This window comes from Humulus lupulus, chromosome 6 (genome assembly GCF_963169125.1).
Source record: "Humulus lupulus chromosome 6, drHumLupu1.1, whole genome shotgun sequence".
Taxonomy (NCBI): domain Eukaryota; kingdom Viridiplantae; phylum Streptophyta; class Magnoliopsida; order Rosales; family Cannabaceae; genus Humulus; species Humulus lupulus.
The window spans coordinates 70,865,684-70,871,648 of record NC_084798.1 but is presented as its reverse complement, the minus strand read 5'-3'; the positions used below and the strand labels follow the sequence as shown (position 1 = coordinate 70,871,648).

At 33.7% G+C, this 5,965-nt stretch overlaps 1 long non-coding RNA gene across 29 annotated transcripts; it reads left to right on the top strand.

Annotated features, from left to right (window-relative positions):
* Nucleotides 1-1,054: 1,054 nt before the first annotated feature.
* LOC133782261 (uncharacterized) lies at nt 1,055-5,683 on the top strand. 29 transcript variants are annotated; one of them, XR_009870437.1, is made up of 9 exons: nt 1,055-1,302; nt 1,415-1,491; nt 1,817-1,941; nt 2,358-2,444; nt 3,074-3,149; nt 3,614-3,718; nt 4,152-4,469; nt 4,719-5,172; nt 5,240-5,683. It is a non-coding gene; the product is annotated as an uncharacterized LOC133782261 (long non-coding RNA). The 29 variants fall into 29 exon arrangements; XR_009870431.1 differs by having other exon boundaries at nt 3,491-3,718; XR_009870440.1 differs by adding an exon at nt 3,491-3,542 and having other exon boundaries at nt 2,358-3,149; nt 3,644-3,718.
* The last annotated feature ends 282 nt before the right edge of the window (nt 5,684-5,965 follow it).

Here is a 5,965-nt window from a genome sequence, read left to right as displayed (position 1 = left end):
CGTCAAACATCACACTGATGTTGTTTGTCTACACAATTTGCGTTAGTTGAGAACTGTCACAAACTATACCATTTGCGTCACTTTTGCACTATCACAAACCCACTCACACAAATGTGCATATCAAAAAAACATTATAACATGGGCCGAAGCCCATTTTCTGTAACCCTAAACCCTTTTTTCCCTCTTTCTTTCCCTCATTCTTCTCAGTTGTCTCTTTCTCTTTCTCTCCCTCTTCTCGATTTCCTTCCTTCTCTCACACTACTCCATCTCTCGATCTCTCCGACTCTCTCTTTGAACTAGCGGTGGGCTCGTCATTGTCGTTGTTCTAACGGTGCACTACAAGAAATCTGATCTTTACCTACCAATATATATTAGTAGGTAAAGGGAACCTTTACCCACCAATATTTATTCGTAAGATTTATTAGTAGGTAAATATTGCCAATATTATAATATTTTAGAAGGATGATTATCTACTAATAATATGGGTAAGTAAAGAGTGTTACCCTACACATATACTGGAGGGAATTTTTTTTGCATTTGGCGCCAATGTTTCCCTCTTATTATTTTAATTTTTAATAAAAATGATGCTGAGTTGTGTGATGATGTGTTAAAAATATCCTACATGTCATCTTACTTATTTTTAACATGTCATATTATTTTTAACAAAGGGTACAAATCTTAAAAACAAATAAACATTACAAAAACAAAAATTAAAATTAAATTAATTCTAACTACCAGTAAAAACAAAATCATAACACTACTACAAAATACCCTTTACAGGACATTTTTTAGGACACACATAAATGCAAGTCCTTAAAAATATTTATGGAGTTTTTAGGACACTCATTGAGAGTCCTGAAAAAATACAATTTAGGACTCGCAATGAGTGTCCTAAAATAATATGCGAGTCCTAAAAAAATTTGGGCTAAAAAAAAATGAGTGTTTTAATTAACAATTTTTAAGTACTTGCTTTGCTTTGGGAGTCCTTAATGTATGAGTACATAGTGTATGCTTCTATATCAAAATACAAAACAAAGTGCCATGAATATATTTTGTTTCGCGCGAAAACAAAATGCCAAAAAAATTTCATTTCCCTCTCTGTGCCATGAATATATTTTGTTTCCTTCATTTTCAGACCCATACTCGAAAACCCCCCAAACCCCAAACACAGAAACCCCAATGGAGAGACCCATACTCGGAAACCCCCAAACCCCAAAGGCAGAAACCCCAACGGAGAGACCCAAACTCAAACCTCAGTTAGCGTCGAAACCCCAAACGGAGAGACCCAAACCCACGGTAGAGGTATTTCTCCCTCCCTCACCTCTTGTTTTTAATTATTTTTCTCAGCTACTTCTTCTTCTTCTTCCTCAATCATCTGTTTTTTTTTCTTGGGCTGCTGGGTCATCTGGTTCAGCCATCTGCGGTTCTTCCGAGCTCCATCGGATACGGCTCCTCCCATCTCCCTCTACACTTACACGACTGACTATTAAGGTATATATATATATATATTTAGTTTGATTTATTATTAATATTGTTAACTTAATTTATTTATAAATATATGCATATATGTATACAAGCACAGTTTTTGGCTGGTATTGGTGGTGGTGGGCTTGGGTTCTTCGCTGTGAAAATGTCACTAATTCCACTCTCTTAATTTACTAGCACAATTTTTATTTTAATCGCAATCGCAATCCCTCTGCACTTGCACGACTGAATTTGATTTGCTACATTCAAGGTTCATAATTAATCAATCTCAGTTTTTTATTTGCTAATTTTAAATCTTTACCATTGATTTGTGATGTTGCATTTGAAACAGATAGTCGAATTGTTTAAAAATATAAGGGAGATGATGTTGCATCACACATTCTCTTTGTCTCTCGCCCTTTACTAGATGACTGTGATGAAGCCTAGACACCTCGTGTTGTGGCTCACTGTCTTCAGGTAAGAGCAACTCTATGTCGAGCCCTCTCTCCCTTTTTGCATTTAGACTCTTTGTTTCTTTCCAATCAAAGACCTGTATATTTCTTCTCACACTTTCTTTCTTATATTTGATTTTAATATTAGTGCTACAAGAGAAGATGATAAATTTTATTTTTCTTTTATGTATGGGTTTATGGTGTTTGATCATATTTGTACCCATAGTAGAATCTGAAAATAAGGCTGGGCTCACAGAGACAAATATGTGCAATGGGTGTACGAATTTTTTAATTTCATTTTGGTATTTACAGCTACAAATTTGTGTGCCATGGGTATTAAATCATGTGCCTAGCACTTTGAATATGGAATCTCTGCAATGGGTATTTGAATTAGCTTCACTTTTATATATAACTTCATTATTTATTGAGGTAACTCTGTAGGTTCATACGAATGTGATGGGGTTGCTAGTTAGGATTTTTCTTTAGACCTCTTGGACTATCCATAATCTCATTTATGTCAGCAACTCTGTAAGTTCATTCAAATGTATATTGTTCTTTTTTTTATATGTCTGATTTCTTGTTTTTTTTTTTTCCGTTTGGGATCTAGCTTTTTGAGTTATTATGTCTGCATCTTCCCTAATAAAGGACTGTAGATTGTATTTTATTTGGGAACTCAGCCCTATTCAAGCAAATGCGATCATTTTGTATGACATTGGCATATCTATTTTGTTTATATGCTGATTGGGTTACACACCTTGATGTGTGGTAGTTGGTTCAAAGTTTGTGTTTATATGCTATAATGGCTTTAATTCAACAAGCAAGACTTGATTTGATAAAAATTAGTTGATTGTATATTTATCTACACCCAATTGCAATAACTGCTAAAATATTTAGCCCACTATATATTATGATTTACATTTTCTGTACATAAATTGTTGCAAAAGAATCTCTATAAACATTTATGATCTCATTTGTTAGTGGAAAACTGATCTTAAACACTAAACTTACTAGAGTTTTTAATTTTGTTAAATATGGGTGTTGCTGCACTTTAGAAGTACATAGGGAACTTAGGTGGTATATATGTTATATAGGAGCCTTTAATGTTTCCTCAAGCACCTATTTTACTCCAAAAGACTTAAATATCTAAATTATTCCAGAAAACGTAGAAAAGAATGAGGGACCTGAGACACCAGCTAGGACTTTGAAGTCGTCTTTTCTCGTAACACTACTCAGGTTTGCTTTTCTTAAAGCCAATAACTATTGATGCTTGGGGACTTTGAAGCCTTCTTTTCTCGCAACACTACTCAGTTTGAATTTTCTAAAGCCAATAACTATTGATGCTTGGTGAAGTAGTATATCATTATCCCTATCAACCATAATACAATTTTTGTCAAGTTATTGGTGAGCAAACTCATTATCCCAATAAGTTGCCTACAAGGCAACATTCCAAAGTTTTAAATAATTAATAATTAAGTTGATTATAGAATTTTAAATAACATGACTTGGGGTAATAACATGATATGGAATATACATCTAACTTTTTTATTTTTTATAATGTTAATAATAATGTTTAGGTTAATATTTTGATTGGTCTTAAAACATTGGATTGGTAGCTAATTGCAAGAGGTATGTTGTATTTGATTTTTTTTTAATTTTCAATATTTTACAATTTTGAATGCATATAATTTTTAATGCAGGTCAGTTTAGACGCAATGTTTGATGTACAGATCAAGCGAATACATGAGTACAAAAGACAGTTGCTTAATATCCTCGGCATTATCCATCGATATGATTGTATCAAGGTGACATCATTTAACTTTGACACAATATACTAGAGTTACAAGGTCCTGTTACTGCCTTTACTCATGCATACTTATTTCCTGCAACTTTTCAAGCCTCTTTCTTCTTATCATTGTTAAGTGTCATTGAAGTGGTCATAGTTTTCTATAGCTATCAAATGATTTGTTTGCAGTACCGTGGATCTCTCTTTTTCCTTCTTTCACTACATGCTAATTGTTGGGAATACATTATTCTAACACCATTTGGAATTCGCATAATTAAATCTTGTGTCAGTTAATGATCACTTGCATAAATGATTATTACAAGTGTAAGTGGTGCAATTAATTGGATCTGTATACTAATGTATTCCCTTCTCTTTTTTTCTTTTTTCTTTTTCCTTTTTGGGGTATAAGTATTTTCCAGTAAGTAGCTAATAGTTGGTTCTTCCCTTTCCAGAATATGAATGAGAGTGACAGGAGGAAGGTTGTACCGCGTGTATTTGGGCATATGGAAAGAATGAGAGATATGTTTCTGAAGACATTTAGTGAGATCATATGCTTTACTAAGTGTTTTTGATTGCTTGACCATTCAGAACTTTATTTTATCTAAGAACCTATGCACATTGTGTGAGCGTGACTGTTTCTATGCAGCACTGCAGGGCATGAGGCCTCAGGAACTGGTAGCATGAAATTTCTTATTAATTGATGTCTACTCTTAGCTACAGCTGATGGTTCAACAGTTGAAATTATTGAAGAAATTGGGGCAGAAAATATGGTACTATTATTATTCTTGTTATTTTGAATACCTCTGTTTATCATAAAAAATATGATGTCATGGGTTGAGCAGAGAAAAAATTCATTCAGAAATATTCAATAGTCATTTCAAGATGGTTGAAGCACTAAGCATGATGTCTGATTATTTTCCTATAAGATGTGATTGCTTTTCCTGTCCATGCATTGTTCACCCAATATTGGTTGTGTGGGGACAGATTTCTGAGTAGAGTTCTTCTATTTCTTTTTCCAGTTTTTGTTTGGTGCAAAGCTGGATGAAGTTCCCATCTTGCGTGAGAGAGAACCCAACGCGAAAGTGAATCTGCAATTTGCACGGGTTGTGAGGTAGTACCCGTTTTCCCTTTTCACTGCCAGTTCATTATCATCTGATCATCAATATCCCAACAAATGCTTGCCACAGCTAATTTAGTGAACTAGTCACATGTAATTTCTAACTGACAATAAAACTAGCTTTCAGATAGATAGTTCGGCTTACCGAATCAAATTTGCCGAAGTATTCAATATTGTGCTTCTGTCCAGCCTTTGTTTTGGACGGCCAAAAAATTAACATTCTGATGCTTGCTCGAAGCATACCTTGATAGGTTTTCCTTAGAATAGGATCAACCTGTTAGACCCAAGCACAATATTACAAAGAGTGGAGAATTGTCCCAGAAGATGTGAGAGCTTCATTGCGACACTATATTTTGGTAAGTCATTTTACAATATTACATTTATATTTGTAATATTTATAATTAATATTGTTTTATGTTATAGGAACATTTTGACATCAACTTGAATGATGAGACAACTAAAAAATGCATTGATGAACAAATGAGAAAAGCTTGGAAGGGTCATTGTGGGTAATCAACCAACTTATGAAGAGTTAGTTGAATGACTTAATGATACAACTTCTCGCCTTAATGCTACTAACGAACAACTTAGTGTAGTTGTGGATATACTTCGTCATAACAATTTGATGGCACTGCCTCCACCACCTCCAACAGACCAAGCTTCAGATGCAAATTTAAGAGAGTCGTCATCTATTTCAATTCGGGAGTCACAAGATGATTCTTAGTTTATTTACATTAATTTACTAAGGAATGAACTTTATGAAGTTTTTTTTATTTTGGTAGGGGTAACCTTAAAATGATAACTGTATGACTTATTTTAGTATTGAACATTATAAAGAATTTTAGCATTAAACATTTTATTATTGAATGGTTTTTTTCTAGTTTTTTTCTAATATATAACATTTATAAATAATTGTTATTATCTTTTACCTACACATAACCATTAAATTTGAACAAAATATAAATTGTGTAACAAACCAATAAAATAATGCTATGTGGGCTAATAAAATGACACTGCATAGGATGCTACATATGATGTCACACAGAAAGCCACGTAGGATGCCACGTATGATGCCACGTCATCAGACACGTAAAACTACAAAAACCATGTCAGCATACACGTAGGATGCCATGTCATCAAACACGTCAT